The 25,354-nt window shown below is 45.7% G+C and overlaps 1 protein-coding gene and 1 long non-coding RNA gene across 26 annotated transcripts in view; one reads left to right on the top strand and one right to left on the bottom strand.

The window, feature by feature from the left end:
• FBRSL1 (fibrosin like 1) overlaps positions 1 to 25,354 on the bottom strand; it is a 519,147-nt gene that overhangs the window by 130,940 nt on the left and 362,853 nt on the right. The gene's annotated exons all lie outside the window — the stretch shown is intronic.
• The window catches only part of LOC310883515, a 64,028-nt gene that overhangs the window by 23,984 nt on the left and 14,690 nt on the right, over positions 1 to 25,354 (top strand). Inside the window, exon 2 of the long non-coding RNA XR_014573577.1 lies at positions 1 to 25,354. This exon is cut by the window's left edge and continues 4,638 nt beyond it; it is cut by the window's right edge and continues 14,690 nt beyond it. This is a non-coding gene — a long non-coding RNA (uncharacterized lncRNA).

Here is a 25,354-nt window from a genome sequence, read left to right as displayed (position 1 = left end):
CTGCTCAGGCCACCCTATGCTGCCTTGGCTGCACAAGAGGATGCAACATGAGTACAAACACAGTTTCTGTTATCTGTTATCTCAGAGTGCCATAGTAGCCATGAAATGACCTTTAGTTTAAGTGAGCACCAGGCTCTGCATGCAAAAGAGTTGTCTTTTTGACCAAGAGGGCTATTAATTAAACCCTGGAACAGTTTCCTAAGGGGCTGAAGAAGCTGCCATTTGGTACACTTAAGGCTGAATTGCACAAGAACTAGGAAATATATTTAAATAGGAAATACTATCTTGTCAGCAGGAAGGATAAAGTGACCTAACACATGTTCTCTAACTCTAATTTTTGTGAATACCTGCAGCTTAGAATTTACGTTTGCTGAAAAGGGTCAACCACAAAGCTTTTGTTGATGATGGGCACTCAGCTTCTGCTGACAAGAGAATGCTGGTTCCCGAAAAAAGGAACAAGTTGATCCAATGAGAGTTTCTTACTGATAAAATCCTATCTGTTCTGGTGTTCGGTCTTTCATTTATATTTTGTTTCTAACTCTCTGCCTTTTCCTACATCCTTTGTTGACACAACTATGCCGCTCCAAAACGTAAATAGTTCACCTCCAACGAGGCCGTACCCACGCACGAGACCAAATAGACACGGGCAGTGCTCACCCAGCACCGCAAACCAGATCTGATCGTGAAATGTGCCAGGTCACCGTCATTATACGCACAACTACAAGCTCTGCTTATAACAATAAATATTCACTAATCAGGAACATGCTTACTCGAAATGCTAGGAGGAGGAGAGCTGCAGAGGGGAGAAACGTGCCCCTTTTATTTTCGTAATTTCTCTCAAGCCATGACATATCTATGCAGAACACATTTTCCTACCACATGTGTTGATCTAGAACTAAGCAGGAGATGGATGCTGAAGAGAGCCATTTTCATCATCCCTGGAGAGATTTGTAAAACAAGAGAGAGGGTTTTTTATTCCCCTCGCTCTGAAAGAGGCATTGGCTCCTTTCCACTTCCAATTTCACCATGGCTGCACACGACTAAACATCCATTTTGACACTAATGCGGAGCGGTGCTCTCTGCTAGGTTGGGTCAGCCAGCTCTCCTGCCTGACTGGCCAAGTGATTGTAAAATCATTAATGGTATATTTTACACCCCATATTTCTTACAAAACATAATTACCAGGGAAATTATTCTTCTTTTACTCCAGGATTTTTTTTTAAATTTTTTTAATTTTTTTTTTTCAAAGACACATGTGCTCACTCTCTTGTAACAGTCAAAATGAGGTCAGAAACTTGAACATATGTGGCTGTGTGTGCTTTCTCCTCCAACCAGAAATGACAAAGCAGAGTTTGGCAAGGCAATAAAGGAATGGCCACAAATCAGCCAGGATTATCTGACTTCCTTTAAGAAAGCCATAAATTGTTTACAGCAGCATTGGTCTTTAATGGCAGAATGGGGGGTGATGGAGGGGAAAGCTTTAATCTAACAATTTCAACACATTGCCAAAGTCCTTTCCTGTAGTTTACAATAAAAGAACCTCCAAAGCATCTAACAAGTTGGCTGGACTTTTTATTTTCAGGGAAAAGATCCTTCCCATGCTCCCTTCTCCTTCACTACAGAAATAGACCGGAGCATAATGAGGTTAAGTTTTAAAGCATTAAGCATTTGACAAAAATGCTTGCAAAGATTTTAGCACCAGAAAACCTCTGGAGAAACTGGACAGAGCCTGGGATAATACACAGCAGACTCCTCCAAGCTTAATGCACTGGGAATTGGAAGTGCATTAGGATTTTGGCTGCAGCTGGGCTTTTTACGGCCACTGGATTCTCGGCACCACTGTCTCTAATAATACGCAGGTGAGGGGACATGAGGCAGGCAGTTTGCTGTGACTGCTACTCACCGTACACTGCAAAACATTTCCAAACAGGAAAAGGCAGCAGTTAAAAACAAAACTGCCTGAAAACAGAGCCAATCCGCACAACCCATATATGAATTTCCAGCATTGAACCCTCCCTCCCCCTTCAGCACAACTCTACATTCAAGGCTGTTTGGTTTTATCCTTTTGTTCTTGCTTGTCCTGGAGGGCAATTGTGAAATTCAGAACCATCACTGGAATTCGGACAATGAATATTTGCAAAGTTTGAGGGCGCCCATAGTGAGATTTTTGGAGATAGGGTCTGTGCCTCCCGTGTCTCTTTGTATATTTTGCCCTTTGGGGCCAATTCCCAGCTGGCACTGTCGTGCAACATGCATCTGACACAAACAATGCAAGCACTTCCACTGCCTAGAACGGAAATCCCCCAAATCCTTTCCTGCACCCCCTCTGAATATCGGGATCATTCCTGCTGCTGCGCTGTACTTCTCTGGTCACACACATCGTATTTGGGAAATGCATTTCTACTTCAGGAATGATGTAAATAAATATGGTACAGCTCACATGGTTTGAAGAGTTTGTCAACAGAAAACATCCATCCCAGGCTACTGGCTTCTGAGAACTGTAATGCTTCCAAATCTATTTATCTCATCACTTTGTAGAAGCTCTTTCTTCCCTCCTCTTGATATTTCAGAAATTTATTTGCCTCCCATTACAAAAATAAATACAAGTGCTCTCCCTCCCCAGTGCCCAAACAGTAATTAGTTATAATGATTTTATTTATGTTGTGGCAGTGCCTCGGAGCCCCAGACATAGGCTAGGCCCTGATATGGTTATATGTTTATAATCTCTCCTCTACATGCTACTTAACAGCACACTGCTAGAAAGCCAGTAAAAGCAAATTCTTAAAGTATCATGAAGGAGGCTGCCAGCAAAGTCTCCCAAAGCTTTGGATAAAAACCCTGAGCATTTGAGTGGTTCCCCATACTGCAAACTGGAGCTCTAGCAAGAGCCTGTCAGCCTAGCTGATCTTTTTTTTGTTTGTTTAGCTGAAAACAAACTCACGAGGCTGAAGCAGAAAAAAGCAAATGCACAGTGTTTTGAGGGCAGGAGGTAAACCATTCCTTTCTTGAAAAGCTTTTCTTTAATTATTAAGGCTGAAAAATTACTTGTATTTTCCCACGCACTGATGAGAAAGTTATAGGAAGGAAGGAAACACAGGAAGATCTGAACAGCACAGAAGCACAGGATGAAGTACTTTTATGGATAATTGCCATGTAACTCTCTATTTTGTTTCTGGTGCCTAGATATTACTGAGTAAAACTAATTAGAAATGTAATAGATAAATGTACTCAGAATTCTTCATATCCTCTGAGTGGTTCCAATACCACCCATCAGGGACTCCGCGTTTGCTGGGTAGGCAAATGATTTTCTCATAAAAACTGGACGGCTCTTATCATGGCTCATTTTCTCCTTTAACCTACACTATTATTGCTCCTCCTCCTCCAAAGTGAAATTTAACACCCGTCAGCGCTGTAATGATTCCTTAACTGTAGATGCAAGGAAAAAGCACGACAAGCCCCCCCAGACCCTCAACACAGAAGGCAAGATGAGCACAGCTAGTTAGCCCTGTCTCTAATTAACGCGTTTTGCTTTTCCTGCCAGGTGTGGTCCCCATTTCTCACTCGCTGCTTTCCCTCCCCAACAATTTATTCTTCAAAAGCAGAAGCCAGCTACGGAAACAGATCTTGCAAAATGCAAATAATGAAGCAAATCAGTGTTGTTGTTTTTTCTTGCTGCTCAAGAACTTTAAAGACATTTGGGGAAAAAAAAGCAACAAAAAAACCCTAACCAAAACAAAAACCTTTCCACTAAGTAATTGAGTCTGCACTCTTGTATCAGACATTCAATGCTAATTTGGAGTCCTGTCTTATCGCATTACAGACAAACACAAGGCCCCTTACATCAAGTGCAACAAAATAGCTACACTCGGCATTATTAATGAAGTAGATGGATTAATTTCCTATTTATGAGAAGCTAACCAACTGGCTAGCTTGCTGACAGCACTATTAATGATCCTTAATGCCCCACAGGCGGTAATGGGTCCCGCTGGGAGATCTAGGAGCGCTGCAATTTGTATTGAGGATTTAGACATAACAAAAAAAAAAATGCCCTCCTGGGAGCAGGCAGTTGATCAGCGGGCGCCCCAGCGGAACACAGCAGACAAATAATAAATGACAGCCTTGCGATTAAATCAAACCTTCTACTTTAAGTGTTAAAGTGTCTGACTGTCACTAACAATCTAGTGGTTGTTAAAGCCTCCCGGGGCCTCCAGGAACAGACGCAGTGAGCTGGAAGGTAAAAGGGGGGGCGAGCGGCAGTGGCAGCAGCGGGAGCCTTGTTGTCTTGAGCAGGGAAGCTGCATTAAGGTAGGCAGTCAGACAGCGCCGGACGCCGGCTCTGCTCTTTGTGGCACCGCAGACCTGTGGCACAAGATCCCCAAGAGCCTACATGAGCATTAGCAGAAAGGCTGGCTGCAGATGAAACAGCCTGAAGCGTCCACAGTCACCACTCGCCAGCCTTGCCAGCCTGCTTCCAGTGGACGTCAGAGCCCGGAGAGAGGGGTCTCCAGACTCCAGATCACATCCTGGCTAAACAAGCAGCCTTGCCCACTGCTATCTAGGATTTTTGGTTTCCATTCTTACGCCTGTGCCTTTGGGATTGAAACCAGAGGGATGCGTTTTTAAATTCAAAGGGGACAGATTGAGGTGTGAACAGAAGTCTTGGAGGCAGCATGCATTTCATTCACTCAGTCTTCTTGATAATCACAGCCATCCACACTCTGTCTTCATTATATCTAGTTTCCTTGCTGCCTTGGACTGATCACATCCCGGGGCTGGGTGACAGCTTGGAGAAATCCCAAAGCTTTCTCTTCTGGAGATCGGTGTTCAGAGATAGAGATGAAATGGGCAAGTAGGTGAGACGAACATAAGCACTGAAATGGTCCTTTGCCCGTCACCCTCTATCACAACACCAAAGCAAGAACTGAGGCGTAATGAGTTAAGAAGGCACAAGGCCAATGTTTTGTTCTGACTGGGAAAACCATCTCCCTTCTCTTTGTCATGCTCTCTCCCAGCCACGATCAAGCATACACTTCTGTCTTCTTAGGTCTTCTCCCACCCCATTTTAAAAAGCCCACTGCTACATATCATTAAGGTTAATAACATGAAGTTTTCAAACAACATTAATCCATCTTTAAAGAAACCTTTGGAAAACCAAGGGGTCTTGGCTGTTGTGTACCTGTCATCTGCAATCATAAATATACATTCTCGTAATGCCAGTCAGGCAGTGTCAGATTCACTCAAGTGTCACTCAAGGTAGATGCTCAAATCAGAGGACGATGAACTTCTGCATCTTGCAGGACAAACCAATACTAAAGAACCTGCTGACAAGCATTCTTTACTTGAGGGCTATATGTACTATTTGCAGATGTCCTTTAAAAAAAAAAAGTTAACAGAAAGACTGACTGCAGGAGTGTAAGTCACCTGCATTTTTTCCACTAAAAAAAAAAAGAGAAAAAGCTTTATCAAATATTTCCCATAGTAAGAAATATCAAAGGGGAAAAGAGAAGGATGTAAGATGAAGAGTTTCAATATATCATGTGTTTTTATTAAAAATGAAAAGATCAGCCACAGTTATGTGGTCATGGGTGAATTGCTAGAGACTCACTTTCAGAAATGATTTCACTATGACCACAGTGAAATTCAACTTCACCTTCTTCTGTAAATTTCAGAGTTACATCACTACAAAATTAGCACCAGTGAAACCAGAATTCATGCTGCACATGTGCGTGTTCATGCATACCTACTTCCTTTGGGAAATAGCACACCAAATACACATTGTATCTACATGCACTTACATTAAAATATTTTAGTATATTGATTAACTTGGCCAAAGCAGTATCTGTCAGCTATCAGCAGTCACCCATTTGCAACACCCAGAGCCCCTGTGGCAGAGTTTGGGGTACGAAGGTAGCTCCACCACGCGCTGGGGACGGCAGAGCCTACACGTGCTGCCTATGCTCAAATGGGAGCTCCGTGCTAGTCACTGTCAGCAGCACCTCACATTTGGAAAGAACACCACCTGCAACTTACTGCGCAGCACCCATTCATGCGACAGTTCAATCCCATGTTACTGACGAGAAAGATAACGCACTCGCAGAAAACAGAAATGGTCCTTCTGCCTTCCTCCTTGACTATTCCCATGGTCCGGCAAACAGAGCGTTTTCCCTCTACGTGGTTTGTAAAACCTATGCAGAAGACTCCCTGGGACCGTCCCTATAACCGATCACAGGCAAGAGGTGATATCTGGTCTGCTGTCTTGTAAGAAACTGTCCCGCAATTTATGGCATGATCACACCTTGGTATGGCAGCCCGGGAAGAGAGCCATAAATAATCATCTCGGCTCATATATACCAATTTATTCTAATATCAATCCATGTGTGTTTTCTGGCAGAATTAGTCTTTTCTCTTTCTAATCATACAACTTAACAACAGGTCACTGAAGAAAACCCACAGGAAAAAAGAGCAGCCAACTGGACTTTCCTCACCTCTCGAGATCTCCAGTAAAGAAGACATAATGGAAAAAATACCACGTGTGACGGGGAGCTACGGCGAGTGCTGGCTGGCAAGAGGCAGCATCTACAGGGCTACGCTTACTGCTCTATCTTTCAGCTCATACAAGCTGCTCTATTATAGCCTCTGGGTGGGGAAGCATGAGTTTTTGAACATCACACGGTAAAAAATAACCGATCTGACAAAACGTCAGTGTGGAGCAGAGCCCTGCCGTGCGAGGGAAGGCAGCGTGCTGCCCCTGCCCTCGGGCAGCAGCCTCGGACCAAGGGGCGAGAGATGCGCCCGGAGGCACCCGCGGGCAGGGGGAGGCTGCTGGCCCCCCCCGGAGAATGCTGTCAGGGTTTAAATGTAAAAGGGGGGGTGGTGATTTCTACACTGGCCTGGCTCCATATCAAACAGCACCCGAATTAACGACGCGGCCCAATTAGCGCGAGCAGGACCAGGCAGCATTGGGGAAGTCTTGGATGGTGCATCTATAGGAGGGCCGGCTCAGCCAGCAACTGCCTCTGCGTGGCTGTAGTGAGGACCAGATTTTTGATAAGGGGCAACTCTGCACATCCCCTTTTTGAGGCTATTTAGGAGCTCCTGTTTCTCCTGGAAAAGACTGCCCAGTTTTGCCGTGGATGACAGACGTCCATGACCCTCCGCCAAGCAGACCACAAAAGGTGGGGCTGTATGTCCATCAGACGACAATAAAAAGTCACTATCTACAGAAAAAATGCTCTTCCTAAGGTGTCTTCCTCCCATTCACCCCGCAAAGAGTTAAGGCACACTGCTAATTTGTTTAGCCTGTCCTCTCCTGTCTTTCTAGTGCTGGCATAAAATTGGCTCCTGAGCCTTGTTTGCTTGATCACGCTTCCCCTCCTCCAGCCTGTCCTCACCCCCTGCACCTCCCCACTGCTTCGCCCCCACCGTCCTCGCTCGGGTGGGGAAGGCAAAAATAATAGTGACAGCCCCCACGGGAAAGCCAAGAGGCCCTTGCAAAGTGCACCGCGAAAATGAACGCGCCTGCTCACTCATCACATTTCGCATTCGTTCTGCCACTCGCTGTCAAATTAAAACGTGGCCAACAACTCATTTCTCCTGCTCTCACAGTTACAAATTAGTCCATTAAGCTGTCTGCAGCAAGCCTTTTTTCCTCTTCCCAGTAATGGCCTCCGAGAATTCCTTCATAATCGCCAAGTCCTCCTGGGATGCCCACCGAAAGCAGATGGAGAAGCTCCCGGGTAATACGAGGCACTTTTTAATGACACAACATGCTGTGTTTTTTTTTATTTTTTATTTTTTATATCCCTGTTCTCCCTTCATCATCTTTCCCCCTTTCCTGCTTTGTTCCACCAGGATGATTAGGAATAAAAAAAATAAATAAACGAAAGAGGAGTGAGGAGATGGAGCGGGGGGCACCGGCACAGAGGCTGACAGCTACAGGAAGGGGTGTGGTGGGGAGATCAGCTTCAGCTCCCTAATTAAAACCTCCTAATTGAATTATCTTTATTGAAAAATTAGATCTTCCATTGAAAGCTTACAGATCTGGAAGGCAGACGACCAAGTCCTCCTGTAGATGACTTATCTGCTTCCCCCCCCCATGCCGTGGCTGCACCAGGCCAGCCCTGTTGCACCGCTCCTGGCAGAGCCGGCTGCCTAGTGCAGGATCCCCTCTCTTATGGGATGTTCTGGAGCCAAAGGGACTCGAGCGTTATTAGCAAGTAAAGGGCTAGCATCAGCTGGGAGTTGCCTTTATTTATTTAAGAGTGTCTTATAAAGCTCCAGCAATCTGTCCCCGCAGGTGGTATGGGGAGGGGGCTGCTGGCCCAAGCGCTGGTCAGGGCCCTGCAGCCCCACAAAGCTACTGTGTACAGGAACACGGCGTTTAAGGCAAGGCAAACGTTTTCTGTGCATTGATGATGTGCCGAAAAAAACGATACTGCCTCAGTGCAGCCAGCTGGTATCCCCGCTGCAGTTTAAATAACACCAGCTACAGTGAAATCCCCTGGCCGTCTGCTACCCCAAACTGTCCCGGAGCTGCTGCCGCCGAGCGGCGCTGCCCACCCGCAGCCCATGCAGCAGGCGATGACCGTGGTGGGTGCCTGGACCGGAGCCTGGCAGTGCCAGGCCGGGACCTGCTCTGAGCACCCAGCCAGGGAGCTCAGCACCACCACCGGGCACGGCTCTGAGCGGCATCACCGCCCCGAGCCTTCCCTGGTCCTCCCCTCCCAGGTTCCTCACCCGAACAGCGCTCGGCCTCTACTGCCAAGCTGATGTTACTTGGTGGTCAAGAGAAAAGAGGTTGAATTTCAGCCCCAACCTTGGCAAGTCATCTCTCAGATTCCAGCTGGCCTTTTCTGGAAGCCTCTGGAGACAGAGAAGAAATTAGAGGTGGCTAGGCAGAGGAGGAAAAAACAAGGAGAAGTTCTTCCTGGTGGAAACCACAGCAGTCACAGACACTGGCAATAATTGTTTTCATCGAACCTCCAGAAGGTAGAAAACCTGAGTCACTCTGCCCATTTGCTTACCCCTTCCTCCCCACCAAATCAGAATATCTGCTTCATAGTGGTAAGGCTGAAAACTAAATGAACAAATACAGTCTGTGGTCTTTTAATTTGCTCGCTGACTTTGCAGGAGGGTGGATCCTATTGCCATGTCTCTGAAGCGACTGCACGAGTTAATTCCTTTCACACGGGTTAATTTCCTTCACACGAAAGTCAAAATTCCTTTTCTCATTGCAGAATTCCAGGAGCTGTGCCTTTAAGGAAGCATTTTGCAGAAAAAAATTACCAGATTTGGTGACACCACAGCAATCCCGCTCCAGCCTCCTCCTCCCACCTCACATAAAACTCCAGGCTCGGCCGTGAGTGACAGGCACGCCGCGCTCACCCCATCCTGGGGAACAGCCAAAGCATTCCTGGATCTTATTGCTAGACAGGCTGCGATAAGGCTGTTTGCGTGGCTCTGCACCCCCCAGGCAGGCAGCAAGAGAAATGAGAAAGGCAGGAGCAGCGGGGAGGACGGAGGCCTCTCGCTACCTTACAGAGATGCCGTGTGCCAAAGGGAGAGGTCCTGGGGAGGAGCTGTGCCATGAATATGTGTACTTCGAGGTGGGGAGGGGAAGGAATCAGCCCGTTTCCTGGAAGTGAAGAAAAATTGGCCGTCTTTGCAGAGTCTGAGGCCAGCTGGGAAGACAGAGGTGTGATTCAAATTTTTGTTTAAAGAAAACCCACTCCAAGTGGCAGAAATGTCCCGAAAAAACCCACCCCACGAAACTTACCACCCAACGCCAACCTCAAACCCTAAGTCCTGTGCTAGGAGAAGAAAAAACCAACTTTCTCTAAACACGGGCGAGCCAATGTGAATAAAATATGGCATCCGTGTATCGTAAATTATTACTTGAGGAAGAAAATAGTCAGTTTTTCTTTGAACGTTAGTATACAAATATTCCCACTGGCAGAACAAAAAGGGGAGGACGACTTCAAGCAGATCACTGCACTCCTGGATTTTGTTATCACTATCTGCTCATTTATCCTCTTCTCACAACATAAAGACTTCCTGATTGTATTATATTTATAGAAAATATGAGACAACCTCCCTAGGCTTCCCCATACCGTTCTTTTCTGTTCTTCACAATAAATTATGTGAAAGGAAAGAAGCAACCTTTTATCTTCCCTATTTATGTGTGCTTTAGACAAAGCTATCAGCTACAAGAAATCAGCTACTAGCTAGAAATGCCATGGGGCTTAACAGAAGGTGAGGGAAATACGTAGGCATACACGGCGAAGGCTTGGCACGAGGAGCAGAGCACCCACCCATGTGGGCCCTCACTGTGCTGCACATCACCCGCTGAAGGAGGCCCGCACCGGCAAGGGAGACATTAAAACAAACTGAACGGCATTCGCAAGGAGGCCTGCGAACTCCTCTCTGCATTTCTGTCGCACCATCGCCCGAAAGTATAACGAGAAGGGACACGCTGTTGGAAATGCTAGTTCAAATGAAAAAGGAACCTAAATCACTGGAACTTGGCTTATCCAGATGCTATAATTTCTTTTCAGTGTACCTGCCAGATCCAAAATTGCACGTAAAATCACAGTTAATCAGCTGAGGTCGCTTTCACTTTCTGCACAAGTCGAGTTAACACCTTCGCCCTGACCATACAAGAAAAATTTAGGTTTGGCCGTTTGTGACAGCAATCCAACTTGCATGCAGCTCTACAGCAGTCGTGCACACAGATCTATTTGCATACGCAGTTTTGTAACCATCTAAAACATCCCCTTGAAATAACCTTGAACCTACAGCATATATACAGTGTACATGCACAGCTATAAAGGCATGCGTAAGTTCAGCAGTACCATTAGAAAAAATATGGCAATATAGTAATGCTTCAGTTAAGAATCAAAACTCCATAGCTTATAATTTTACTTCACTACTTGGGGCAATTTCTGAGAAATACTGTAGTATTTTTAACAGCACATATACGAGAGACCATATATACCGCTGCTGGCCGCTGGTTTCCATAAATCTTTCAAAACCAATATTTATGCTCCCATGAAGGAGTGCTGGCTGCTTATTTTCCATCTCCGTAAAAGTGGTCAGATCAATAGTTCTGTGTATGTTACTTGGAAACATGTCACAGCAGCCTCTAAAACCTCTTTTTCCTTTGTCTGAAATCGATTTCTGTAATATGCAAATATTAAGAAAAAGGAAGCTTTAAGTTTCCTCTTAGGATCCTTTGTGAACCCTTCAGAATCCAGACACCACCACGACGGAAAACGAAACCCCTGCCGGCAGTTTACCGTCTCCCCTGAGCGCCAGCCGCTCTGTGATCGTAACACTTTGCTCCAAGCTATGAAATCCCAAAATTTGCATATTCTTCACTTTGGGATTGTTGCAGCATAAAGCTGAACACTGCAGAGCCGCCTGCCCGCACAAACAACCCTCTCCTCCCACAGCCTTGCTCCCTCTGAAGATGACAAAAGAGGAGGAGGATTTCCACTGCCCTCCTATGCCAACGCAAAGATAACGCCGCTCGCTCTCCTGCTTTAGATGTTGCTGTGCTCCCAATTCTTTAGTTAATATGCAGGATCAAGAAAATTAAACTTCTGTTATGGAGTCTTACTTCGAGAAGGAGCAAAGAGACATGCTATTCACTGGAGCTTTTTGTGAGAGACTTTATCCCCCCCCCCTCCTTTTTTTTTTTTCAGCACAGCTTGAGCCCTGAAGCTTTTATTTAAAAAAAAAAAAAAAGGAAAAAGAAAAAAAAAACAAACCAAGCAGTGTACAAAAGTGGGGGGAGTAGAGAAGGTTTAACAAGCTCCAAGTCATAGATTATAAGCCGCTGCTAAAAATTTATGGCTGTTTGGATCTTTGCCACACTGAACAGATTGGCAAGCTGATCAGAATCGCAGCAGGCTGCCTAATGAGTCCCACACAATTTTTCACCCCATATTTTTCCAATAAAAAAGCAGTTAAATACCAACCGCAGCCACAGCAGAGCCTGCCATCTGGCTGCTTTTTTCTCCAGCCATCATTAAAATGGTTCTTGGCAGTTTACACCTCGCTTTTTTCTGTACAGATGTGGAACGAATTTTCTGACAACCCTTGGATGAAACAGGGGGCTTTATTGAGCTTTACAGATTAACTGCCTAACTTCTGGTCCTAATTTTAAGTGTCTTAGCGCACCGGAGGCATCATTTTAAGTGAGCTAATTGTAAGTATCTGAGCCCACCAGCAATATTTGGTGAGGTTGAGATGCAAAAAGCAGCATTTCAGGGAGTGATGTAGCCCATGCTACCATGGTCACCAGCATCTGGCCCACGCTATGAGTTTGGAGGGATAAAAAATTATAACTATAATGAGAGCATTCAAAACTGTCTACAGAGGAAACCAAGGAACTATGGCTGAAACCCATTTATTGCGGCCAAATGAATACGAGCAGCTATATTTTTTATTCTTCGCTGCCCCTGTTGTCCCCAGCAGCAGCTCTGTTGGCCGGGGAGGAACACTGCCCTGTGTTTGTGGTTGCTGCCCGACCCCAAGCAGCGGAGCAAATCTCCATCCCCGAGTGTCTGCTTGGATGCAGTCGAGCCATGGGGACACTTACTTGAAAGTAGCTCAACTCACCTCTCCATCCCTGGAAGAAGATCCTGAGCAGAGGGAAAATAAAGCTGATCTGGGGGAGGGGGGATAGCTGGGGCGCAGGGGGAGCACAGTTATTCTGGGCACAACAAAGAATTTTTACAATCAAGTTTTGAAATGAGAAATGCAAAGCAAGAATCTTTAGAAACCTAGAAAGATCAAAATATAGCTAAAAAGCCCATTTAAAACCTATTTTAAAAAGAGGCAGGACAAGGTGGAGATGCATACATTTGGCTGAACGTCTACTGATAGTTTTAATGTGGTCTCCAAGTCAGGGCAGTTTGGGTGATGGCAACAGCAGGGCAACCAGCTGAAGTGCAGTTCAGATGCTCCAAAACACGCTTCAGCCTATCCCTAATGACTTGTCAAGACCACAAAAGAAGCAGGGGAAGTGCAGGGAGCGGAGCCCAGGCCCTCCGAGAGCAAAGCCGGAGGTCTGTCAGACCCCTCTTTCTCTCCAAAAAGCTGACAAACAGCAGCAGTACATCAAGGAGGCTTTTCATCATTTTGCTTTCCTTCACATGCCTAACACAGATTATTACTTAATGCCAATCATCTTATAATGACCAGTGGATTTAAGAAATGAATAATTTATAGGAATGTTGATAACATTTATTTGTTTTCAGCCAGGACTTTACAGCATCATAGAAATGCAGTATAGAAAGGGACCTTAAAAGGTCAGTCTAGACCCCCTGCTCTGAAGGAGATTATGCTGGAGATTATGTGCATAATAATGTAAATGACCCTATAACTGTACTCCAGAATCAACATTTTCATTAAGAAAGATATTGCCCTTGTAATCCTACGCGTTGGGCAGATAACCTTCACAGCAAGTTGATGCAACCCAAGCCTGGCATCAGGCAGAAACGATGACCCTGGGCAGCACGGCTCTGTGCAGCGGGCGTTTCTTCAGAAATTACCCAGCACGGGCTGGAGGTGGCACAACTGGCTGATGTGTAACAATAGCTTTAATTAACGTATGCTTCTAAGACCGTCCCAAAAAGGTGGCAGTTCTGGGGGGAAGGGAACAGCAGGCAGGCACGTGAAGCTGCGGGTTGGTGTGATGGAGAGAATGGATTCCACGGTCGTGCTCCACTGTTGAAGTCTCCCTTGGCCACCAAACTGTGATGCATCCTATCCCCATTACTGGAAATGGCTGTGCAAATTGCTGACGAAAACAGGGAAAAAAATTACCTCCATCTCTTTAGTGGGTGCTGAAAGCTCCAATTTATCTCCTACTGATCGACCTAAAGCACCAGTTCACCCTAAAAGCACTGATGTACTTTCAGTGCACAATCCTGAGGCAGGCTGCAGACCTCATGGCAATAATAAAAGGAATTGACTTGAGCATCAGTAGTCAGGTCAGGCAGTTCTGGGGTTCCTAACTCTGCAATTTGGGCCTAATGTACAGTGCAGGGTAAAGGACCTTGTTTTATAGCAAAGTAAATTAAAAAATAAACTAATCTGCCAGAGCAACTTTTTGTCCTATTACACTTCTGGTAAATTTTGCTTCGCAGAACCATTACTGTATGGAGAGGTATTCACATATACACACACCGCCTTGACATTTGCACTTTTTTCTATAAACATTTTTACAATATTCCATTACCGCAGAACGCACCAGCTAATAGCCAAATCCCTAAAGCTGCTAACAATCAAGTCTGGCTCAGAGTCGCCTCTGAATAACTTCCATTTCTTCAATGCTTTTGCACAGCAGGATTGCTAATAAACAACCGGGCAGTAAAACTACAAGTCAGCCAGTACTGCCTCTGTCTTCTCCAGTTCAGGGAATTGCTCTAATACAATGTGGAAATATATCCTGTGACCAAGCGGCCTCTGGGAATTCTTACATTTCAGGTTGGGTTGTCTTCATTTGGGTTATTTTGGGATATCCACAAAAATGAGTCCCAATTCCCTTTCCCTTGCTCTCCACCCCCCACAGTCACACACTCCACCAAGCAAAACATTCTAGCTACTTAAATGTGGTCAGGGAATAAACTGTTTCAAGAAAAAAGAAATAGTCTCATCTTAAATGGTTTCCATCCAATCAAATGATTTAGCCCAAAGGCTGAAACGATTTAGCCCTTACACAAGTCTAACACAATAGCGTTTGCATAACTTGAGCTCTCTCCCGCTCTGTCCCAGGGAGACTTTCCAGCCCATAGAGAAGACACAAAGATAATCGGGCATTTGATCCGAGGCAAGTTTTATTCTACTTGGGTGCATCTGAACGGCGGCTCCGGCAGGTTACCTGCATGGTGCAAAGCGCCCGCTGTTTTATGGTGCTGCACTAGCGGGGAGCAGCAGCAGCCGGGGCACCTTCGTGCACCTCTCTCTGCAGCCTTGGGTGCCCTGGGCAGCCCCACGGCGCTGCAGAGCACCCTCACGTTCATGTTTTAGGCTTTCACATGTGTCTTGGCCCTGCAGTGGTTTTTGTTTTTAATTCTTACTATTGCTAAGTCAGTGTAACCAATGCATTGCCTTTACAGATAATGTTGGTACAGCGAGTCTCCAAACTAGCGCTGCTAGTTTTGGGTTTATTAATGATCCTTTCCTCCTCACTTGTTTTAAGAGCTTGTAGCTCAGATTGGAGATTTCAGCTGTAGGCAAAAATATGGTGCAAACCGATCCTAGAGTTTCCACCTTCAATCCTATTAAAAATAAATTCCCTTTATTGCAAAGGTAAAAGAAAATTAACAGTGAAAAAGATAACACACAGCTGAAGGGTATTTTCAAGATATTCATTTTCATTAGAAAAAAAAAATAAACCGCATTTTCATCCTAAGAAATAAGGCTTTGCTCTTGCAATTAATAAAGCTCAATGCTTCAAATCCATAGGATGCACGCAGAAAATAGGGAAGTAAATAAGCAGAGCGGCTCTGGACTTATAAACAGAAGAACCAGACTCAGAAAGATAATCACAGAGCCAGCCGTTTGGAAGTCTTGGGGTTATATAGTTCGAATTCTGCATTTATAGGCATCAGCAGGAATTTTGCCAATGACTTAACTGACTTTTATGCTTTAAAGCTAGAATGATCCGTTTTGATTAACTGCTCTGACCTCCTGCACAACACAGGCTTATAGCACGGGGCCAAGATTTCATCCCAAATCTGGACAGAAGAGAGGTGCACAACATATGAGTCAGCAGGACAAGCACAACAATTTTAATTTTAAAACGCCAAATCGTGCTGGCAGGGGAAAACAGGATGGGTGATTGACAGTTCTGGATACTGAGAGGTTTCCTGAATTATTGGGAGATACTTGGCTATGTCAAACAAGCTGACTGAGCTAGCTTTCATCTCTTGTTTTTAATTATCTTTACTCTTTTAGAATTTCCTTGTTGTGCTAAAAGTTGTCCTGGTGAAAGCCTCCTACCCAGATCTAATCTTTTTGCTTGAGGCAATTGGGGCAGGGTTATTTTGACATGCAAACGAAGAGGACATATGTTGCATGCAAATGAGAGGGCCACAGCTCAGAGCAAACAGATTTTTCCCCTGCCCCGGGCATTTGTGCTGCTGCTTTACAGGATTTCCTGGGGATCTAGAGCCAGCCACACTTTCCCTCCAAGGTCTCTAACCCCGGCTGCCCATCCGGCCCCTGGGGGCAGCTGTGGGGAGGCAGCTCTGGCTCCCTGGGGTGCAGTGCAGGGACAACCCTCCCACTGGTCCTGTGCTGGAAGAGGCGGGTGCTGGTGCTGCAAGGGCTGAGCTATGCCGAGCAGCGGATCATTGCCTTCAGCCAGGCAGATTTCAGGGACCTGCCTCGGGAGGGCTGGCCCGAAGCCACCATCCTGGGCAGCCTCACTCGGTGTTTGTTGTTCTCAGGTATTGCCATTGGAAAATTGGCTACTGTGTGCGGGCAGTAACTTCTTAATGCTATTTAATACACATTATTGTATTCCCATTGTAAAGGGCCCACACCCTGTTCTGATTCAAGACCTAGATACAGGGTCATTATGGTGCTATAAACACCACTTTTAAAAGCCTGACTATGTATTGACACAGTTTTTTTATAAGTACATAACAGACTCTCAGAACCGCTCTCAAACATCGTGATGACGTTTACACCGGGCTCATGTGTCCCCTGGATGGCATTAATTGAAATAGCGCCGTGAAAGCAAAGGGAAACGTGAAGCAGTGAGGTCTGTGCAGAGTAATTTTGCTTCGGAGATAACAAATCGAGGCAGCTTGGAGAGGAGGCCAGATCCTGCATCCACTCCTACAAATCCCTTGCTCACCAAAATTGTAACAGTCACCCAGGAGTGAATGTTACCCTGGGAAGCATTTGAGAACTTGTCTTTGCTACTAAGAAAAGTGCTTACATTTCAAGACACCCACAAGGTAGGCTAGCCACCCCAGACAAGAGTACTGGCAATCTTACTGCAGGGCTTAAATATCTGAATATTAAAAAAAAAGGAAAAAAAAAAAAGGAAAAAAAAAAAAGATGGTCTCATAACACTTGGCACAAACCTCACCATTCATTGCAAGAAATCACTTCTGGCCAAGCTATCCCCACGGGCCCGCAGGGCTGTCAGCACACAGCACAACCAGAATGAACTCGCAGGTCACTCCCTTCGGTGGGGCTGCTCCAGCTGGGATGGGACTGCCGACTGCTGGGGGCAGGGGTTGGCTTTTTCAGGATAAACTAATTATCTCAACATACTTGCCCACCGCCCTAAATAAGGCAGATTTGGAACAGAAGCAGAGGAAGAAAGTCTTACAGATGGTACTGCCACTCGGCAGCTTACAACAAGGCTGGGGTGCCCTCCTGACCTTTGCCGGCTCTCCCCAGAGAGCAGCCCCACAGGCACAGGCAAGAACAAGTCAGATGGGGTCAACAGATGGCTGAGAATATGGTGCACATTAGCACACATTCTTTATGTGCCTGTCTCTGGCCCAGAAAGAAGCAGGAGAGGGATTTGGCCCCAGTACATTCGGCAAAACCATGGTCACAGCGCACAGAAACCTTCACTGGCATCCAAGAGCTATGCGAGCACTGCCAGAGTTAAATATCTCGTTCTCCAATCACTATTGCTTTACTTTTGTGGTTTTGTGAAAGGCACTTCACATTCTCTCAAAATGTGTTAGGAAAAACTCCGATGCATGATTTGAGCACGGGTAGGTGCAGTTGTGCTCCGCACGTCAAGCCGTGCATACGGGGAACCTGGTAATCATATAATTTACCTTGACACCTCTCTAAAAAGATATCATTGTCCCTCTAATTTTGATTCCTTGTAAATAATCAATCAATCAATTAGCTAATCTGCTCAAACGTTCCCCCCTCCCCTTTCTGTTTCCAATTAAAAGTGTGAAAGGCAAGTGCAGACATTTACATGACATTCCAGAGGCAAGCGGCGGCAATGGGTATTTTTTCACTGATCTTATCAGGTGCCCTTTAAGCACACTCGGGGTTTCTTGTGATCTTGACTGCTAAGCAATTCTGAGCATTCGTTTTACTCCTGATGGAAGGCATGCCTTTATGGGGCTGCCTTTTGGGAAATTCCTCATCTAGAATATCCAGCAAGCTACCTGGGAAGTAGTATTTTCCTTTCAGAAGCCTACCTGTGCAAGCACGGGGACGTTTTTCTGAAATCCCGAGAATGCGCAAACGGATACTTTCAGGAGCATTCAGGCTTGGCTCAATTTGATGCAACTTTTCTAGAGATAGCAAAAGGCATTTGTCTTACCCGAGGCTAAGCCCCTGCCAAATTTCACATCCTTCCTCCAAAGCATGGAGGCGTGCGAGTTTCTTAGCAAATTACTTGCAAGCGCTTATAACATGACCAAAACAATTTATTCTCCCCCATCTCATTTTTTGAGGGAGCCAAATCTTTCTATTTGAACTTTCAAAAGCAAAGGGAATCAGCTGTGGGCAGACACACGACATGGAAATTTTCAGCTCCAACAGCTTAAGTTTGGCAAAGCTACAAACAATTGACAGCAGCCCCGGCAGGGGAAGTGCCAGACGAGCCCAGCGCCAGGCAGGGCTTCCAGCTCCACCTGTAGCCTGGCCATGAGGCACCGCGCTGCACCCGCTCCCCGGTGGCTATTTCTGAGGTCCCAGGAGCTCTGATTTATGGTGTATTGTGTGCAGGTCGCTCACGGTACAGAAGTTGCAAGCTAGGAAGACAAAGCCATACAACCGGGGAGCTTGGCAGCAACGGGCAATGGATCAGCCATGGCTACTCCACCAGACTTGAAGGACTTGTCCATTATTAACAGATTTGGAGCCTGCTTTAGACTTTCAGGTAGCACCTACTGCAATACAGTCTTTATATGTAACGTATATGATATCATCAATTAAAAGGAAATGGAAGTTCCTCAAACTAAAAAATAACAAGTCAAGACAAAAAGCAAACAAAGAAATTGAAGCACAGCAGCACAAAACTGAGCAGCAACTGGGAAGACACAATACTTTCCCCTAAGACAAAACCTTATGCATGTATATTGTATAAAATACTCTTTCAGGAACTAGCCAAAGATTTTTTATTTAAATGAGCACAATCAAGCTTATTATTAATTTTTACCTTTCAGCAAAGGGCAAGGATGTATTTGTTAGTATAAAACATAAGTGATCACACTGCTCTCTGTTTTTCAGGCAGAAGGAGGTGTTGCCTTTTGGTTTACAAATGGCATTGCAGGTATGATGAATTCAACCCCCAGTTTGGTTATTAATTCCTGTTAGCACCAAGGCAATGCCACTCTCACTCATTTGTGCTACATAACCACCTTAATATCCTTTCCATGGCACAATCATTTCACTGGAGCTAGAAAGAGTGCCACCACGACATTAAGAGAACCAGCTAGTGATCTCAGTTATTTCAAGTGAATATCTAGTTGCACTGGAGTCTGTAAGAATTTTGCTGTCAATTTTAGTGCACTAGGATATCACCTTTGGTATCATTTTCCTGTAATACAGCAGGGATGATCGCACTTGCAGATCTGTTAGAGCGGGACAAGGACAAGTTAATGTGCATTCTGCATTCTGAATGTGTAGCATAATAAGTGCATGAATTATTTATGTGTATAAATTTAAACTCTTTGATTGAAATGTAAGACTGGCTGATTAGAAAAAAAACTTGCTCCATCTCTGATACCTAGACGCTCTGCCACAGGAGCTTAAAGCAGTGCGGGCTCCCTGGCTGCACGCTCCCATCTCCTCCTCAGTGCCAGCACCAGTCCTCATTAAATGACACGGGATTTCAGAGCTGACCCAGCCATACAAACAAACCAGCAAAACTGGACCAGCTCATGGCACAAACACAGAACTGGAGGTGCCAAGGGAAATGCATGGCTGGGACTGAGGGGGGCCCCTGCAGCACTGGCTTACATCCGCCTCGATTGCCATCAAACCTCACACCAGATTCAACAGCAGTTACTGGTAGATCTACATCCTCTTAGAAATGTTTTTTTCTTGAAAACAGACACACCTGTATCTAGCTACCCATAGCTATAGGTATCTCTCCCAGCAGTGCAATAGCTTAGCAGAGGCCCATCAGTGGCATCCTGTACTTAATGTTTTAACCACCTCATTTAATAATCTGCAAAAAGAAAAAAAGCCAAGACAATTAACTGACACAGTGATTTGTTATCAGGGAGTCCAAAAAGTAGAGCTGCAGGAACAAGAAACGTGTAATGAGAAAGCAAAGTCATACGACCAACAGTGCTCTGGGGAAATGAGGCCATTCAGCCAAATGTCCTCTCCTCTTGCTGATGTAGATTCAAGTAAGGGCTTTTAATGCCTTGTATCAACTAAAGCATAGGTTTGTGTACAAAAAGCATCATCCCTAATCTGAAAAAGTGACCTCTCATTTAAAGAAAAAAAAAAGAAAGACAAAGAAAACAAAAAACACATTAGATTTGGCTTCATTATTATCACTTCGTGTTCTCAGTCACAGGGCAAAAAGTTTCCAGCAACTTCAGTTGACGTTGATACAATTTATGTCCTCGCTGAAGCCCTAAAAATAATAACTGAGTGGTTGTCCAAAATGTCAGAGCAGTGTGCTCAGCGAGGGGAGGCATGCAATTGTGTGTTCGTAATTTCGCCTGTTTTAGTTTCAGATGCTGAGCGGGGAGTTTGTATATAATATGAAATGGGGTAAGACAACATCTATTATTAATGCTGCCTCGTGAAGCAATTAATTTGCTGGGTCATTAACTCACCGTCTACACAGAAAGTCTGAAATCCCACAGTGGAAAAACCCTGGTCCGCAGTGGCTGAAGGCACGGACGTGTGGGGCACCACGGCCAGAAGCCGGGGCCCAAGGCCAAGCCCTGCAGCAGGTCGCAGCGAAGGCCGTGCCTGGCTGAAGATGCTGTCCGTGAAGTTCAGACTATGACACATCTCTGGATAGAGGAGGGAATAGGGTTGTGCCAGAAACTTCCGAGCCTTCGTCAACTTTTAGCTGTTGCAAACATGACCCAGAGTGAATGGCACCATGCCTACTCCCAGGGATCTGCAGGACCACCTCATGGAGATCACTATGTCCTATCCTCCTTACAATGTTCCTCACTAAGTTCAAGGCACGTTCAATTCCAGTTCACCCAGTCCATGTTTCACACTGGCCAGAAACACCCTCCTCAATTCATCGTTCATTTCCAAAACCGTTTGCTCACTGTTTTTTCAGCAACACAGGTGGCCTCTGTCCACAAGCACACAATCCCGCTCAGCCCCACGTCCTTCAGAGCAGCCCTGCTGCGCAGCCAACACCACCCGGAGCTGCTGGTGTGGACGTGGCGAGGGCAGGTGAAGCAGAAATACTCATTTTCAGAAATATTAAAGAAGAAAAATAGGCTTTCACGCCTTCCTTGGTACAAGGTAAGCCATGCTGGCTTCTGTCCAGCCAGGGCAGCCTTCCCTCGCAGCCACTATCAATACTCCCAGCTCCAGCAGGCTGATGCATATGCTGGCTGCTTCTGCTGCATCAAGTCTCTCTCTGCTGGAAGAGGCATTAATTATAAGCAGGCAAGAAGAAACTTCTGCAGCATTGATGGCTGCTCTGCTGGGTGCTTTTCCTTGTACTAAGCTTGTTTTCATTAACTTTCCAAATAAATGATAAAAGGCACAGGCATGGGCAACAGAAAGACAAAACTGTAATCACTGGAGGAGCTGGCTGGCTTCCTGTATGTATGTGAGGAAGCATTGTTTAGATCTGTGCAAGTGCATACGTACACGGGCTTTCCTGCCGAGCAGTTTAACTAATCCAACCACCACTGTAAAATATAAGCTCACTGGGAGCTCGAACACTTGGCCACCTTCTTGGTATCACGGTTTCAAGCTAAAACCAAACGCTCTTGAGGTGGGAAGTTTTGTGTTCTGCCTACAGAGCTGGTATAAAGAAGTCACCAAGGAGGTAAATCAATAGTGCTCTGTTCTTACCGAGAAGCAACGCGGACAACGCTCAGGATTTTAATAAGAAGTATCGATGACTAGTATATATCGATGACTATGTTGATTATAGTTGTATTTATTGATTGTACCACTATGGTATTTTATATACATGGAGGCCCTCAGAGCCTGGGCCACAGCAGAGACCTCCCTCTAACTCAGAGGGACAGCAAGAAGAATCCCTGATAGAGCTTCCACTCTAAAATTTCCACTTCTCAGAGCCCTGTGCTTTCCAGTGGCCCCAGTTTTCACCGACAAACCCAAACTAATCTTCCAGGCCTCACAGATACAATTGAAAAAGCTTGAAAAGCACCCGTCAGCAGAAATGTTTAAAAGGCAGATTAAAAAACATATCCCTAATTCAGTGCTTTATTCCAAATAACCATTTTTAAGAAAAATCACATTATTTTCTGGAGCCTGACTAATGATTTTTTAAACATCAGGAGTTTGCCAAACTGCTGGTATAAATCTGGAACTGCTCCACTGACGTCACTGAAACTGCACCGATGTAAAAATGGCATCGGGGAGAACAGAAACAGGCTGAGAGAATTGGACAGCTGTGACCACTAACACAGGCTGCGCATTAGGGAAGATCAAAGACTAATTTTTACAAAACATTTTGGCTTGGTCTTTATTTCACTGAATTAGGGTAAAACACGGCCCGCATTCACTCTCAGTAGCTTGACGGGCTAAAAATTCTTCACTACCCTTTTGAACAGTGTAATACCAATGGGTATTTAGCTGGCGGTTCTTCTGAGAGGTGCTGCTGCTGCTGCTGCTGCGGGAGGCTTCGCTCCCTCCACGTACGGGACGAGCTCTCCTCCTCGCTGCGTGGCTGCGGCAGATACACACCACCTCTGCTCCCGGGCCACATTACTCAGGAACAGCGCCGTCCCCTCGGCAAGGGGAGCAGAAACCAGCAGGAATGCCCCCAAAGGCTAAGCACGCGAACCCTCTGTTGTGTTAAAAAACAAGGAAAAGGAGAGGAAGAAAAGCACACGGGCAGACAAGAGCACTGCAGATCGGGCCAATGGACCGCTCAGCAGAAAGAGGGGCAAAGGGTGTGCACACCATTACTCTGGTGGGGACCACACCACCCCGAACCGCCGTTCATGCCTTGTGTCTGCAGAGAGAGCCGTCGTCGTTCACTGAAACCCCCCCGAGCTAGCAATTTTTAGGCATGGGTTTTCTATCAGAAAATGCTGGATCTTGGCAGCAAGCGCGTTACTGATATGAATGATAAAACAGCAGGGTTATATGAGCATGTCTATCTCCAAGGCCAGAAGAAAAGAAAAGCTAAAATCTCCAAGGCCCTTTTCGAAGAAGAATCATAAAAGCTACAGACTGCATTTCCCAGGTATTTTGTATTGTGATTAAATCTGTTTCTAGCCTTACACCTTTAAGAAAGATCAAAGGTAGCCAGCGAGGAAGGAGGTACACGCCGACTGCCACTAATTGAAGCAAGCTGAAGCCTCCAGCACCTTCTGGGCTCTCCAAAGTTTCTATCTCAGCATTTCCTCTGCCCTCCCCTGCGGCCTCCCTGCCCCGGCCCTTGCAAAGCGAATGCCTCCAGATGACTGCCACAACAGAGCTGCCTTTTGTAGCTGCCCGGGCGCAGGAGCCCGAAGAACAACATCCCAAATCTCAGTACCATCACTGACGGAACTCACCGCAGCTGTGTCACCGTGTAATTTCTGTGCCTCATTTTTTCCGTCCTTAAGAAAGGACATCAAAGGAGGTTGGGGTTTAGGAGCCGTTAGCAACATGTGTATATCAATACCCGCATCAGCAAAACACCGCATGCAACTCATCCCGGTAACAAAACTTATCAAAGCAACGCTGTACTGGGAAAAACGAGTTTCTCAGCATAACTGTGTGTGCAGCAGGGGGTTTTGCCAATCTCCTCCTACCCTAGACCAACCTAATTAAGCGGCTCGAACCTGTAGCGTACAGATAACCACGGCATCCCACATGAGGCTTTGTAATAACCCGACTCTGACTCAAAGGCAGCAACACGGAGAGCAGCGCGGATTCTGTGCTCAGCTAAATGAGCGTACTCGGGTATGTCTTTTCTTGCCATTGACCTCCTCCAGCATCTCTGCTTCCTTCTCTCACACATCCCTGCTCTGACTGTGAGCTCCGAGAAGCTCCTGGGAAGTGCTGGCTTCCCTGGAGGTGCCGCCAGTCTGGGTCCAGCCAGCCCCTCTGTGGAGGCTGCGATTTCCATCCTCTCATCCCACTGCGCTCGAGTATCAGCGAGGAGGGGACCCTTGTAAATGCCTCCAAGGGTCAAGCACAACTCTGCCTTTGATGCTTAATAAAGTTTTGAAATCAAAAGCACTATGTAAATGTTGTTCTCATTATCAGGTAGGTGTGCTCTGGTTTGCTTCCAGGAGAGCTCAGCTGCTGCAAGCGGCTGGTATTAGAAGCAGGTCCTGGATGTTCGACATTCAGCTTTGCAGGGAGAAGACTGACATCCGAGCTTGGCACGCAGCAATGAAAGAGGATGCAATCTGATTTGGCAAATTAGCCCCTGGGATGATGCAGTTGCCATATGTACCTAGGTGCCAAATTTCAAATGGAGCAGAGTGACCTGACCCTGACCTTTGGCTCAGAGTGCTAAATTCCCTCTCCAGGGAGCCTCTCTAGCCTGAAGCGTGTTTCAAAGCTGTGAAGAGAATAAACGTATTCACCTGGGGGATATTTACAGCAGAACATTTGTTTTCACTTACACTGAAATCTAAGGAGAGTTTTGGTAGAGTCCCTGCATGTCATTCATTCCAACAACAGGTTTTGCAACTCGTCTTCTGCAGGTGTCTGAGGCCTGTGCAAATCTCCCCGGCTGACCACAAACATCTGATGAACTCTCTGTTCTAGCCAATAATCTGCCCAACCTGGGCTTTTTCAAACAAAAGCAAACATCGCCTTCTTTCTCACTGCTTACCAAAGACATTGCAGCACTTGACGCAGAGGCTTCCAGTTACAAAAGTGCTCTGCTTTTAATAAATAGACTCAAGAAGTTTATGAGCAGCACTGTAAATAATTTAACCTACACTTACCAGAAGCTGAGGTGTTGGTTGTTTTTTATTTTTTTTTAATTCTTGCATTGCAAACTAGTAGTTTGCTAATTAAAAACAATTGCTTAATGGGTCATCAGCCAGACGTTAGACAGGTTAGACTGAAGAATTAATGTTAACTGCAGGCAGCAGCCAGAGCTTCAGAGTAGGACTATGGTTCCCGAAACCTCTCTCAAAATACTGTTCCCTGCACAGGAACAGTAAATAATTTTAAGAGAAGGAAGTAAAGGTTCAAAGACGAGGCAGATTTGTTA

The sequence above is a fragment of the Anser anser genome (genome assembly GCF_964211835.1).
Source record: "Anser anser genome assembly, chromosome: 18".
NCBI classification, from domain to species: domain Eukaryota; kingdom Metazoa; phylum Chordata; class Aves; order Anseriformes; family Anatidae; genus Anser; species Anser anser.
This window is presented reverse-complemented; position numbering and strand designations above follow the sequence as displayed.